The 16,167-nt window shown below is 30.1% G+C and overlaps 1 long non-coding RNA gene across 1 annotated transcript; it reads right to left on the bottom strand.

Annotated features, from left to right (window-relative positions):
* Window positions 1–3,199: 3,199 nt before the first annotated feature.
* Window positions 3,200–9,585, bottom strand: LOC107845433. Its single transcript, XR_001666848.2, has 2 exons — window positions 4,378–9,585; window positions 3,200–3,635 (listed from the first exon to the last, which is right to left on the bottom strand). It is a non-coding gene; the product is annotated as an uncharacterized LOC107845433 (long non-coding RNA).
* Between the last annotated feature and the right edge of the window lie 6,582 nt (window positions 9,586–16,167).

Consider the following 16,167-nt stretch of genomic DNA (forward strand, 5'->3'; position numbering starts at 1 on the left):
CCAAAAAAAAAAAGTTATAAAGGATGGAATTGTAAAAAGAAAAAATACAACAATAATGAATGAAATTTTAGATTATAAAAGTTGAGATTGATGATGATTTTGATAATTTATGAGATTGGCGAGTGCAGTCGTCATGAACGGACCATGTCAGTTGACATGTTCCAAACACAGTGAATCGGAAAATTGAAGAGTATTTTTCAAATTGAAAGAAAATACGAAATTTGACACAAGATGATGCAAGGATTGAAACCTGCTCTGATACCATATTAGAAATTGAAAAGAAATTAGAAAGGTGATTGAGTAAAAAAGTGAAAAAGAATTGAAAGAATAATTGAATTGAATGAATATTGGACCTTGATTGATTCAATAATAAAACTAAATAAATATTGAATATTGAATATTTATTGAATGATTGAAACATTATTGAATGAATACAACTGATGTACAATGACCTATTTATACGAATAAAAGAATGAAATTAACCTAAATAAAAGTAACACTACACCGATTTCAAAATTCTAAATATGGTACAAGTTTAATTAAGGTATAAAATAACAAAGAGATACACTCCTAAATAAGGTACAAGATATTGGAAATATATACTAAATATTTACAAAATAATAGAGATATACACTAAAGATTTACCTAGGTATACAAAAGGAATACAATAATATATAAAGATTTTCTGAATTTGAGCCGAAATAAATATGTTGAGACAGTTGAAATCAAGGTTGTTCCAAGCTTTGTACTGCAACAGACAAATATACAGTGAGATGATACAAGTGAATCAACCCGGTCCTATGATCAGATACAACAATATTCCAATACCTTATACATATAGAAATTTATATGTCAGTGTTTTTCCTTATATCAACTTTTGAAATTCTCCTCTTGATCAACATTTTTTTCTCATAAAACTATATAAGTTTACCATAAAATAACTCATAATTTAGACATAAAACTCTACTTTAAGATATTTAAATTATTTTAGTCGAATTCCCACACCTCTATTTGGATCCCCAAATCTTAAAATGTAGATTATAAAAGATTTAACCTCTAGATCATCCATATTAAACACCTGCACCTGAGTTTGAGAAACTTAGAGGGTGGAGCAGCATAATTCTTATCGTTCCATTAGTTCCTTTAGTATTCATACAATAGCAGTAAATGTACTCTTACAGCTTAAGTTATAAATCATATTTTAACCGCTGTGAAATTGACACCTCATTATGAAACTTCTTTTGTTTTGATGTCATTCAAATCATGTAAGACTAAAGAGATATTAGACAAGGTAAGAGTGATACTCGTAGTGAATAAGATGAGGGAAGAGAGGCTAAGATGGTTTGAACATGTGATAAGAAGTGTAAATGTACAATGGGAGGGCGTGAGTGGTTAGTCTGAAGGGCGTTAGGAGAGAAAGAGGCAAGTCGAAAGAGCATTTGGAGAAGTGATTAAACATGACCCCAGTGCTTATTGACCTTACTAAGGAAATATTCATAGATAGGAGAGCTTTGAGATTGCGTATTAGAATAGAAGGTTAGTTGATAGTTGAGCGTTCCCTCGTTTCCCTATGAAATAAGTTTAGTGGTCATTCTTGGACCTTTCTTCTTATCAATATTATATGCATTATGTTTGTAGTTCTTCATCTTTGATTTCAGCTTTCCTAGTGTTTTGTGTGTCAATTATTGCATTATTTAATTTTTGTTATTGGTTCTTTCTATTGTTTATTGTGTAATGTTTTTTTTTTATTTTATTTTGATTAAATTATTGTTGACTGCTTTTATATTTGTATCCCCTTTTTTCAAACTATTTGGCAGTTACTCTCTCCATTCAGATTTAGTAGTTTAAATTTACTGATTTATCAAAAATAACAAATAAAAATGAAAATCAAATTAGAAAAATAATAACAAGTAAATCCACACGGAGGAGTACCATTTAAGTTGATGATCTATTGAAAACAACCTCTCTACCTCAATCAGGTAACAGTAAGTTCTACATACACTTTATCCTTTTCAAATCCCACTTGTGAAATAACACCATGTTGTTGTTGTCATTAACATCATGAGAGAAATTATTTTTCTAGTGAGTTAACAAATTCTCTATCTTAAATAATTTAAGGAAGTTTGAAACAAAATGTATTAAGCAGATTTGTGATAATCTTACTTCATGCTTTGCAATTTAGTTTATTATCGTGATTAAAAAAACCATTATGTGTAGGTATTGAGATGTTATAGATAGATAGTCACTACAAACTGTAAATGAGAATCTTATAACAAAAAAATATCGTACTTTTAATTCGCAATGTTACGAATTTATTTAAATTGTTAAAAATTGTTGCCAGTGTCAATGGGCTTTTCCTGTGGGGATGAGGTAGACTCCGAGGTAGAGTTTCGATTTGAAGTTTGTGGGCTCGGGATTCTAGTCCTTCTAATTTTCTAGATCAGTAACTTTTACATAGTCAATGATTATTTTAAGAAAAAGATAGGGTTGGATCAATACTATTAGGTTCAGGCAAATTCAAAATCGAAATTCTAATTCTACCTCGGTGGTTAGATACCAGAAGGGCACATACTATTTTAGTGGAAGTTTTGGACATAAAAAATGTTCAATTTGAAAAGAAAAAGAAGTTGAAAAGTGGTAATTGAAAATTGGAGTTGTATTTGAACATGAATATCAATTATAACAACATATTCAATGTATTATACAATGGCATCCCTTTCTTCTGCTCTTTTTTTTTTTTTAGCAGAAGTCCACCTTTCCTAGGTGGATCGAGGGGTTTAGGCATTGACCCCAACCCATATATTAAAAAAAGATAAGTACATGGAGGAGGACATAGACCATAGCCTCCAAAACAGGATGAAAGATGTTATATACCATCTCTTTGATCAAATGAGACAAAATTATCAACTTAAAGAGCCTGGACATCATCAACTAATAACATTCACCTTTGTCGCTGTACAACTATCTAGAGCTAACATCATTAATCACAAAATGGTTATTTTTTGTTTGAATCTGAAGTTAGGGATTCCTTGTTGATCCAGATCCACCAAGGTTCTAATCTTAGTAGGAAGCAATGCGGGAGTCTCTATTATAACACTCTCATTTGTAGATTTTTCCAGATTCACCAGATGATCAGCTACCCTATTGCCCTCTCTGTAGATATGAACAAAAAGATAGTTTTTACCCCGTGAAAGATGGATGATCTGATCAATAACATAACAAATCTTCCAAGGAATCCTCATTTTCTAATTAATCGTGTTGATAATCAATTGTGAGTCAGCTTCTACAATCACATCAATAAGACCTTTTGTATTACAGATCTTCAGGACTTGAAGAATAGCTTTAGCTTCAGCTATATTATTGCTACACACACCATAATTTTCAGCAAAAGCTATCATGAAGCTTCCATCACTGTGTTTGATGATTCCCCCTCCACCTGCACTACCTGAATTGTCCTTGCTACATCCATCGGTGTTGAATTTGTGCCATCCCCTATTTGGTTTTCACCATAAAATCATCTCACTGTTGATTACCTGTTGCGCTCCTTCAACAATATTACTAAGTTCCAACAATTCGAGAGTAGTAGTAAAAACAGGGAACAAGCAGCTAATGAGCATATTCATTGTCTTGATCACCTGCTTAATGATGAAATTAGAAGACATTCTAATACTATCACCTGCTTAATGATAAATTTAAAAGACATTCTAATACTATCAAATCTAGCATTACATCTATTCTTCCAAATGTGCCAGCAAATAATAATAAGAATGCATTGTCTAAAGGATTTGTGAACCTTATTTTTTGATTTGGCTAGCCACCAAGACATAATAATTTGTCTAATATTATCAAATTTAAAGGGGATGACATAAGTCATACAAAAGTAAGACCACACTTGCTTAGCAATATGACTTTCACCAAAAAGATGCATGGTAGTTTCCTCTACATGGTTATTGCAACAAGCGCACATAGAAGGGCTAGGAATTTTAATTTTTTCAAAAGCACCATCAAATGGGGAGCTTATTATCCAGCATTCTAAGCATAAAAGGGAAATTTTGAAGGGAATTTTCTTGTGCCAAATGATAGAACATGTGAAGGAATGAGGCTTGTGGGTTTTCATCACATGTCATGCACTTTTACAAGAACAAACTCTTGTAGTACCCACAGTACAAATTGGTCAATCATCCTTATTGAGATGAATCTGAATATCTTTAATATCATTACTGAGATAGTTGGGAAGTTCTCTGATTTTAGGGATATTCCACCCTGTATCATTAAAGAAATCATAAATTTTGGCATTTCTGGGAGCATTATTAAAATTAATGAGATTAGCTAAAGCACCCTTAGTTGTCTAGTTGTCCTACCAAAATGAAACATTACCTTTGCCGGTTTTCCACAAAATAAATTGTTCAACTTGTAATTTGACATTCATCAGTCTCTTCCAATTTTGAGATTATCCATAAGACCATTTCCTCATAACAGAGTGTTTTCTCTTGCAGTATTTAGCGTATTTAGCCTGTAGAAAGTCTTTGAGCAAACTTTGTTTAGTCCTAAAGTTCCACCAAATCTTAGCAGAGAAAATGTTACAGAAATCTTTTAGAGATCTCAAGGCAATACCACATTCAACAGTAGGACAACATAGATCATTCCAAACCTTCCAATGATGTTTGTTCTTATTATGCTCAAGGCCCCAAAAAAAAGTTAGCAATGATCATTTCAATTTGATGTAGAACACCTTTTGGAGGGTATAAAACAGAGAGCAAATGAAAGGGAAGGGAATATAAAATAGATTTAATAAGGGTGACTTTGCCCCCATAAGATGAAAGATACCTTGCCATCCTCATAGCTTGTTGAAACTTTTGCAACCATGTTGTTGAATTAGACAATTTTCGTCTTTCCTTTATATATGGGGCAACCCAAATATTGGAAAGGGAAATGCAGTTGGAAGAAGTCAATAACATTCTCCACATCAGAGATATAATTAATAGAAAAAATAGCAGATAAAATAAAGTCAGATTTGCTTTTATTAACTAATTGACCAGAGACTTTTTCATAAGTATTAAGCTTGTTCATCATATTAATAGATGGAAGATCCCCAGATGAGAAGAAAATAGTATCATCAATATAACACAAATGAGTTATCAAAGTTCCCTTTTCATCAGCAGAGTAAGGAACAAAACCTTCACTAGGGAGATTAGTCAATGATCTAGATAAAAGTTTAGCACAAATAATAAAAAAAAAGGGGGATAAAGGGTCGCCTTGTTTTAAATCCTAGTGGATTTAAAAAAAAAAAACATGTCTACCTCCATTAAGATAAATAGAATACAAATTATTAGAGATAAGTCTTCATATTCTATCAATCTAGAGGTCAGAGAAACTCATCTTGTTCAACAGAAGACATAAAAAATTTCAATCTACTCTATCGAAGGCTTTGGTCATATCAAATTTCATAACCACATTGCCTATATTAGGAGACTGATTAATATTATGCACTAGTCTTGGGCGAGGTGATTAGGCGGGACATGGAACAGTTACAGCTCACCGAGGACATGACCCTAGATAGGAAGGTCTGGAGGGCGCGAATTTCGGCAGAGGATTAGGGCCAGTTTGGGTCGCTAGTGTAGGAAATTACTTGGTGGGGGTTTTATTCCTGTTATGATTCCGTCTTCCGTGTTCCATGTTTTATTACGAATCTGTGTGCTTTCCTTTGCTTTCCTCTGTTTTATATTACTTATGGGTGCCGTATTTATGTTATGTAATCTGCTTCTGTGCTTTACTATGTGTTTGTGTGGTATCTCGTGTCTTGAACCGGGGGTCTATCGGAAACAGCCTTTCTACTTCATCAGAGGTAGAGGTATGGACTGCGTACATCTTACCCCCCAGACCCCACTAGGTGGGAATACACTGGGTTTGTTGTTGTTGTTGTTGTAGTCTTGGGTTAACAGGATGTTGTCAAAGATAGAACAACCCTTAATGAAACCCGTTTGATAAGAAAAAATAAACTTATGCATAATGGGGGATAGTCAATGATTTAGCAATTTAGAGATAATTAGAAAAATTACTAAGGCTGATGGGTCTAAGATCAGTAAAAATATTGAGGGGAATAAACTTTAGGGATCATAACTAGGCATGAGTGAGTAAAAGATTTAGGAAAAGGTGTGCCGACTGTTTTGCAAAAATTTTGACTTAAGAGTCACCACTTAATTTGTTTGAAAAAGATTAAGAAAACCTTTAAATGATTCAAACAGAAAAATCATTTAAGTTTAGAGATTCTAGGTAAGCGGTTCCTATTAACATTTTAAAAAGATATTTAAGGTACCTAAAACGTCCGCTAACTTGTGGTTATCCGAACTGTTTAAAAATATCTTTTGACTAACTTCAAAAAAGATTTGTTGTTGAAAAGTGATTGGTTTTAGGAAAAAACTTGTGTAAAATAGATTTGGATGACTTAGCAGGGATTTTAACTAAGTCTAAACAAATTAATAACAAAACATATAAAAGGGGAAGGGGAGAAAATGAAAGACTTAGGCCAGGCCCACAATAAACATGCAAAGGAAAAGGAGTTCATGTAGGACTCGAACGTATCCACATGCAAAAGAAAAGCAAAGGAATTAATATATATGCAAAATTTTAGTGATTAACAAGCTATTGGATTCCTACTACATTTAAATATACTTGCACACAGGTAAAGTGTGGAAGGAACAGAAATCTACAAAATTTGGAGGAAGACATTCATAATTAATCAAAGACATTTCAATTATAAGCAGGAATAACGCCAAACAGGGTGTGTCCTTATGGCTCCAAGCAAATAAAGCAAAAAGTTTACCGTTTTAATGCTACGAAAGGACCCAACAAACATGTTATGAAGAGATTTTGCAAAGCAATCATAAGGGTGTTTATCAACCAAGAAAAATATGAGGAATAGGCTAGAAAAGGAACGATAAACCCAAACACAAGTGCAATACCAAAGGCAAAATTCAATATTAGAGGGATTACTATTCTCACACAGAATTCGAGTCCTAATTCCTTACAAAAAAAAAAACTAAAAAAAGAAAAATACAAGAACATGAATTTATCTAATTTACATGCAGTGGTTAATATTCGGGAGAAGCAAGAATTATAAAGCCAATAAGTAAATTTCACATGACACATAGCTAATAAGGTGATCTCTTCTCAAAGAAAACATAACGTTCTAAAGGAAATATTTTCCTTCCATTTGTTATGCGCATGGGGATAAGTGATAATTACACCTTGAAAGCATCAAACAATTTGACTCAATGTCTAAACTTGTAAGGACATTCACGCAGCAAGCATAGATATAGACATAGGTTACTGAGAAATTTTGAGAATAATTACTTTCATACCTCAAACGGTAACAACCAAGAAAAATTCAATTTAGATGCATCAACATGTCATCTTTTAACTAATCAACTGAATATGAATCCACAAGCTAGGCGCAACTAAAATTTTTAAGTCCAACCTCTTTTAAAATATAAAGCTGAGAAAAAAGGGTATTTATAAGCGAAGTCCTGGCGGCATATTCAAACATCAGCAAAGAAGTATCATAGCAAAAGGATTTCAGGCTAATAGATAACAGTTCTAACGAATAGATTAGAGAAGTAAGTCACTAGATACGAATAAGATTTTGATTTGTAAACAAAAAAAAGGTGTTATATTAAACAAAGACTTCAATACATCCTACATGACACATAAAAAATCATCTTTCAACTTGCAGTAACCAGTTTGCACTACAAATTTAAGCACGCTATACACGTACTTACCATATGCGAGTTCCCAAAACAAGAGAAGCTGAAAATTTTGCAAGAGAAAAACCGAACAGCTTGAGGGCAGTTACATATCTGCGCCTATGCTATCTTTTTTCAACAAAGCAACAAACTGAGACGTCAACACATATTCAAACAAAAGGGAAGGGACGACAGGCGCAACATATTATGATTAAATGCAGAATATTCATCCGGGAGTAACTACTTGGAATAACATTCGAAGCTTAAACAAAGCGAGAAACTAAATCATTAACAGCGCATCAAAACAGTAAGAGAAAACACAATCAGGAATCTAACTAACATTCCAGACCTATCAATCCCTTAAAAACTTTCATTTTTAACAAATATCGAAACATACCTACAGAATAGCAAAGCAGAACTAATCGAAACTAAATGAAACAGAATGTTAGCAAAATGGGACTCGAATTTTCACAGAAATCTCGACCACCTCCGGAAGAGCTTCACATTGACTCCGACCATTAGCAGCGACTCTAAAAACATCAAAATAGTCGACTGCTTTCGGGAACAAATTTTTTACTTAAAAATGACTTGTTGCTTGAAAGTAGATTTTTTCCACCTCCAAAACTTTCCCCATTCTTCTCTGTCGTGTCCCTTTTATAGGGAAAGTATTGGCTTCCAATTTAGTGTTCGATCAATGTGGGACAAAGAAGCAAACGGGGGTAATTTTGGATTTTTCAATAGACATATTTTGAAATTCTTGCGTGATAACAGAATTTCCTCCTAATTATTGGAATTTTCGAAGGAATTTGGAAACGGATGGATCAGTAAAATTGGGGGAAAGAGAATTATGTTCAAGAACCAATAAAAATCGCACACCTATGTACGAATTCATACAAGTTTGTTCGAGTAAGACGAAATTTGTACGTTGGTGGACACCTATACTACTTCTAGAAGAATCTCGGGTTGATGGACGCTGCATGCTGGTTCGGGTCAGAGCTGGGTTTTGCTGAAACGAGTCTGGTTCGGTTCGAAACTGTTGTGCTGATGTTGTTAGGGATGGCAATGGTGCGGTGCGGGTTTAGTAGTTTTAAAATCGCACCGCACCACATCACATTTAAACCCGCATAGATCCTTCCCACATTCATACCCACGAATAACCGCAACGCACCACCCCATGTTTTTATTTTTTCTTTTTTTTTTGAAAATTTTATAACTCCATTGAAAATCATAATATTTTCAAATCTACGATTAAAAAATAATAATTAATTTCTATTATATCATTTTTCACTAAAAAATTATCAAAAAATATAACGTGTACAAATAATAATCAAATATTATATTTTTATTCAAATAGATAGAGATACTAAAAATGTTACTATAAAATTATTTATTTATATGTTATGTATGTAGTTTTAAGTATCAGCAAAGAACACATATAATTTTAGATATATTCACGACAACAATACTAATTTTTAGCTTTTTTGTTAATTTAAACTTACATATACCCGCAACCCACACTGCACCGCACCATTTAAAAAAAATATTACTTTAACCGCACCACACCCGCACCGCACCACATAACTTAAAACCCGCATCACACCCGCACCGTCCCATTGCCATCCCTAGATGTTGTTATCGCGTTGCTGCTGTTGATACCGGCGTTGGGTCGCCGGGTCGGTGTTGGATCGGAGTTGACGACATTGAGGCGTTGTTTCTTATTGGTTGTACGAGCTTTTGGGCGTAGTTGTACGCTGGTATTGTTGTCATTGGGAAGAAAAGGAAGAACGGGCCGGATCTTGGTAAAGAATGGGCTAGGGCAGGTGGGATCATTGGGCCATCTGAATAATGTTGTTGGCTGCTGAAGCTATTTTGGGCTGGGTAGCTCGGCAAGGGTGTATTATTGGGCTGATATTAAGAAGACTTTGGGCTGCTGAAAGAAAAAAGAAAAATTCAAAATGGGTTGGTCGATTATGTGTTTTAAATATTGGGGGTTATTTAAAACATAACCCTCAATTAAAATTTAGAACTTAGTCAAATTTAATTAATATTTTGATTGAATTGAAATTAAACTGGTCCATTGTATTGCCAATGTAACCGATTTGATTTCAATTTTGGTCAAAATTTAATAAATTGACTAAATTAAATCAAAATTCGATACGAATTAATACCTTATTTAATCCTGAGCTTCTCGATTAAATAAAAATTTAACAAATATTTTTTCCAATAAATTTTTCATATGAACAAATTAGATTTAAATTAATATTTTAATCATTTGAATTTATTTTCAAGATAAGCCTTGATTAAAATTTGATATTTTGTAAAATAAATATTTACGTGACAAAATTATCAAATTTCGTATAATTGAATACGATAATATATAATCGCTAGTTAAAATGACAAATTCACCCAAATAAATATTTTGAAAAGCTTTTATTCAGATAAAATAATTGTTGTAATTTTATTTACAATTAAAGAAACTCAGAGTTAAACTTAGTCGTGGAAGACAAAAATTAGGTGTCAACACCGGTAATATAAAAGTATGTCATTGAGACTTTAGTCTCATTTTTGTACTCCTCTCCATTATAGTGAATTCTCCTCTTTTACCCGTGGATTTTTTCGTCAAGGATTTTCACGTAAATCTGTGTTTCTTCTTCTTATTTTCTTTTGCTTTGTGGTGTTGCTTATTATGTCTAATAATAACAGTTATCATCCCTAACTATCCAATTGCTCTGATCATCTTTGATAGTGGACAAATTAAGTCTTCTTTTCTTTTTTTACCATAAACCACAGAATGAAAAAATTTAGAATTAGTTTCTCCTTCTACAAACCCATTTATACCAGATTTTTCCACCAAAAGCATTCATCCTTCTTGTAGGCCAATACAAGCTCTACATTAGCATAATTTAGGGCTGGTCTATTGAGCTCGAAATTATGAATGATTGGCTTATCTTCAAGATCAGCCACTCTTTCTACCAAATTTTTAACAACACTAAAGACATTCTCAACCGAGTTTCCCAACCAGGCAGACAAGGTTTTTGAAGTATTCTAGAGTTTCAGGTGAAATTTTCAAAGGGGGGTGCCAATCACCTCAATATTCCATGCACTTTCAACAACATTCAAGAAATCTGGTTCTTCAGTCCAGTCTAAGAATCTAAAATACCTGATATGGTCCCAAGTGTTGTTGGAAGCTGTTATGGGTAATGGTGAATGATCAGAACCTATGCTAATTAGATGATTAATATCAGTAGAGTCAAATAAATTAGACCACTTATGATTAATAAGCGATCTATCCAATCATTCTCAAACTCTAATATCAGGGGCACAACCATTACACCAAGTGAAAAGAGATCCTAAATAACCTGCATTCATGAGATTGCAATCCATAATACATTGAATGAAATCAAAGCTTTTGGACATTTTGTGTAAAGTGCCCTCTTTTCTTCTCAACAAGGTCCACTAGACAGTTAAAGGCACAGTTAACCAGTCATACATTGAATGAAATCAAAGCTTTTGGACATTTTGTGTAGAGTGAGATATACGTTAGAACCTATGTTAGAGTTATTAGAATTTACCTATAAATTATTAAATTAATTATGCGAAGACCATTTAAAAATAGGAAAGCTTTTAGAAAAATTAAAGAATCTTTAATTAGTAATTATTCAGAATATATAAGTCTAAATAAAACAAAAGAAAACCCACAAAGATTAGCCTACTTAATTACATTAATATCTAGTATTGAATCAAAATTAATAGACCATTTAAAATCTAGAAGAATGAAACACATAGCACCTAATTATGATAAAATTAGATTTAGATAGCCACCAAGATATTATAAATATAATTTAAAATGAATAAAGTACAACAATACAAAGAATTAAAACAAATTATTTCTGAAGAACATAAAGAATTAAAAATAAGAATAAAAAGACTACATTATAATATATTCGCCGGAGTTAGTAAAAACTCAATAGATACACAAAAAGATGAAATATCAAAATTAGAATCACAAATAGATAGTTTAAAATATATATATATATCAACATGAACTATTCACAATAAAATGAATAAAGAAGAATTTATAATAGATGAAAAAATATATGAAAACCACGAAGGATCAAAAATAAAAATAGTATTTTCTAATCTAGGAAGAAGATATAAGAAAATAGGTGAACATTTATATCTAATGTTAGAAAAAGAAGAATTAAAATTAGATGATAAATTGACAGCAATGGTAAGAATAGAAAAAGAAAATGAAGAGATAGATAGGAAAAAGGAAATAGAAAAAATAAAACAACAAACTACGGAAGAAATACGAAAAATAGAAGAAACTAAAAATAGTAGAATTGCTGAATTAGAAAAAGAATTACAAATGTTAAAAGAACTATATGAACAAAAGCAAAAAGAAAAAGAAGAAAAAGATAGAGAACAAAAATTACTAAACGAGATAAATCAATTTAAGAAAAAATTGGAAATAAAAAACAAAGACTTAGAAATAAATAATATAGATGTTGAAGAGACAGAGACAGATAATTATGATTCCGAAGATAGTGAAACATATACAGAAATATTAACAAATACAAAAAATTTAGAAATTAATGAAAAACAAAAAGAAATTAATGAGAAAAACTTAGAAAGTACCCACACAGAAATAAATACTCTTGATAAAAAAGAAAATGAAAATATAATACCTAAAACAACAGAAATAAGAAAACCTATGTATTATAAGAATAAGTTTAAAAAATATAATGAATATGACAAATGGATACCAAAACAAATAGTGAATAAAAATTATAACTTTTTAGACCTAGACTGTGTAATAGATACAGAAAAAACAATACAATTATGGATAGGATATATGACAAAACAATTATTAGATAATAATATAAATATAACAGATGCACCGGAATATATAGAAAGAACACTAATAGGATCAGTAAAACTATGATTTTCAAATTTAACTGAAAATAGCAAAAAAGTATTAAGAACTAACAAACCTATAGAAGGAACATCATCAACAACAACTAAACTAACACCTATAGAATTATTAAAAAAATATGAAACAGCTATAAAAGATGAATTTGGTAGTACGACAACAATCGAAGAAGAACAAGATGAAGAAAAAGATACAAATAGAAATTTAATGTTAAAACTAGCAATATGTAATATGTGTTATATAGATGAATATACTTGCGCATTTAAAGAATATTATTATAAAGGAGCATATAGTATAGAAGAAAGTAGAGAGATAAGAAAATTATATTTTAATAAATTATCCGAGTCATTTAGTTCAAAAATAATAAAAAGTTGGGAAGAAGCAAAAATAGTAGATACATTAGGAGCAAGAATAAAATTTTTACAACAATGGTATAGAAACTTATGTGAAAAATATAGAGAAGAAATAAAAATGGAAAAAACATTAATAAGAAATTTAGCATGCTGCAAAAATAAAATAGCACCCCAATTTGGATGTGAAGAAAGATATTATAAGAAAAGAAAAAGACATAAGAAATATAAAAAATATAAAAAATCAAAATATAAATATAAGAAACCAAGAAAAAGATATTATGTAAAAAAATTATAAATATAAAAGACCATATAGAAAGAAGAAATCTATAAAAGAATGTACTTGTTATAATTGTGGAAAGTTAGGACATTTAGCTAGAGATTGTAAATTACCTAAAAATTCAAAAAATAAACAAATATCAGAAATAAAAATAGATAATACAGAATATATGCAGATAGATTATATAGATTATGAATTAGAAAGTGAGGATAGTATATATGAAATTTCAGAAAACGAAACAGATAATGAAATAGATAGTGAAATAGATGAATCAAATGACTGAAGAAGATATAAAAATAATAACAAAGGAAGAATATTTAAATGATGAAGGAACAGAACAAAAAATAATATTTGACAGTAACATATTTGACGAAATAAAAGGAAAAGAATTAGATCTAAGTGTAGAGAAAATATTTAAAATACCAACAATAAAAAATATTTTTACTAGGAAAAAGGATGAATATTATGTAGTATGCCAAAAAGAACATGTAATAGATTGCAGATATGCAAAAGGCAAAGCTAGTATACCACTAGTAACAAAAAGAATAATTAATAAAGAAATAAATGATATAAAAAGTAAAGGAGATCCAATAAAATATGTACACCTTGGAGGTACAGAGATATTAATAAAAGCATGTTTTAGAGAAGGAATAGATACACCAATAGAATTATATTTAGCAGATGATAGAATTATAAAACCTATAGAAAAAAGCATAATAACTGCCGTAAAAGGAAATCTAATATACCAAAAATTTAAATTTATAATAAGTGCAAATTATTTAGTAGCAGTAACAGATAGAAATATAGATAAATCACTTGTATTAGATTGAAAATATCAGGAATAGAATTAACCCCAGGAAGTAAAATATTTACAGCAAGATGCAAAAATCTATATGTATTAACGACAAAATATAAAATAACAGAAAAAAATAAGATTAACAAAATATAAATAGAATGCCCATTCGAACAAATTGTAAAAACAATAAATTATAATGATTATAGCTATGGAGACATAGATACAGAAGAAAATTTAGAAATTGTAAATGATAGAATAAGTACAACGAAAAGAATAGCTAATGAAAAACCAGAATCATCAAGCTCATCAAAAAGAACAAGTTATGAAACGAATTCAATAAGTAATTTAAACCAATATTACATAATAGGAAAAATAAATGAAAAAGAATATCTAATACTTTTGAATACAGGACAAGAAGAAAATTATATAGCAAAATATCTAGTAAAAAATGAAGAAATAAAGACCGATAATGATATGTGCCCAGATCTACCAAGAAGTTTAATAAATAATAAAAATATAGCAGAAAAAGAAATAATAATAGGAGTTAGAAAAATAAAAATAGAATTCGAAGTAAAGGAAGAAATGCAAAAAGCAGATATAATATTAGGGATAAAATGGTTAGAACAAGTAAAACCTTATAATATAGAACATACACAATTAACCTTAACATATAACAAAGAAAAGTTATTCTTAAAAAGAGCTTTAACATGAAATGAAGATATATGTATTAATGAAGATAGTAGTAGAAGGATATTACAGTAGATATTATATGCCTATGATAGACACAGGAGCAGAAACTAATTTATGTAGATATAATTGCTTACCAGAAAGTAAATGGGATAAATTAAAAACACCAATAATAGCTAAAGGATTTAATAATGAAGGAAGCTTAACTACTTATAAAGCTAGGAATGTAAAAATACAAGTATGGGATAAGATATTAACAATAGAAGAAATTTATAATTATGAATTAACATCAAAAGATATACTTTTAGGAATGTCATTCTTAGATAAATTATACCCACATATAATAACCAAAACAGACTGGTGGTTTACAACACCATGTAAGCAGAAAGTAAGAGCAAAAAGAGTTAATAATAAAATAAGAAAGAAAACTGATTGGATAAAAGGAAGTGAAAAAATTACAGAAAAGTTAGAAAATATAAAAAATACTGAAGATACAATAGAACTAGTAGTATTTTCGATAAATAAAATAGAAATAACTATATTTTCAATAAATAAAATAGAAATAATTCAAAAAAATTAGAACAATTATATAGTGAAGATCCATTAAAAGGATGGGAAAAACATAAAACTACTATAAAAATTGAATTAATAGATAAAAATAGCATAATAACACAAAAGCCATTAACATATAATTTTGACGATTTAAAAGAATTTAAAATGCATATAGATGAATTATTAGAAAAACAATATATACAAAAAAGTAATAGTAAACATAATAGTCCAGCATTTATAGTAAATAAACATAGTGAACAAAAAAGAGGAAAAAGTAGGATGTCATTGACTATAGAAATTTAAATGCAAAAACTATAACATATAATTATCCAATACCAAATAAGATATTAAAAATAAGACAAATACAAGGATATAATTATTTTAGCAAATTCGATTGTAAATCAGGATTTTACCACCTAAAGCTAGAAGAAGAATCTAAAGAATTAACCGCATTTACGGTACCACAAGGATTTTATGAATGGAACGTATTACCATTTGGATATAAAAATGCACCAGGTAGATATCAACATTTTATGGATAATTATTTTAAACAATTATCTAATTGTATAGTATACATAGATGATATATTATTATATACAAAAATCAAAGAAGAACATTTAAAATTATTAGAACAGTTTACAGATATAATAGAAAAATCGGGAATAAGTCTAAGCAAAAAGAAAGCTGAAATTATGAAAAACCAGATAGAATTCTTAGGAATACAAATAGATAAAAGTGGAGTAAAAATGCAACAACATATAGTACAAAAAATAATAAATTCGAAAGAAGAATTAGATACAAAAAAGAAATTACAATCATTTTTAGGA

This window comes from Capsicum annuum, chromosome 10, assembly GCF_002878395.1.
Source record: "Capsicum annuum cultivar UCD-10X-F1 chromosome 10, UCD10Xv1.1, whole genome shotgun sequence".
Lineage (NCBI taxonomy): Eukaryota > Viridiplantae > Streptophyta > Magnoliopsida > Solanales > Solanaceae > Capsicum > Capsicum annuum.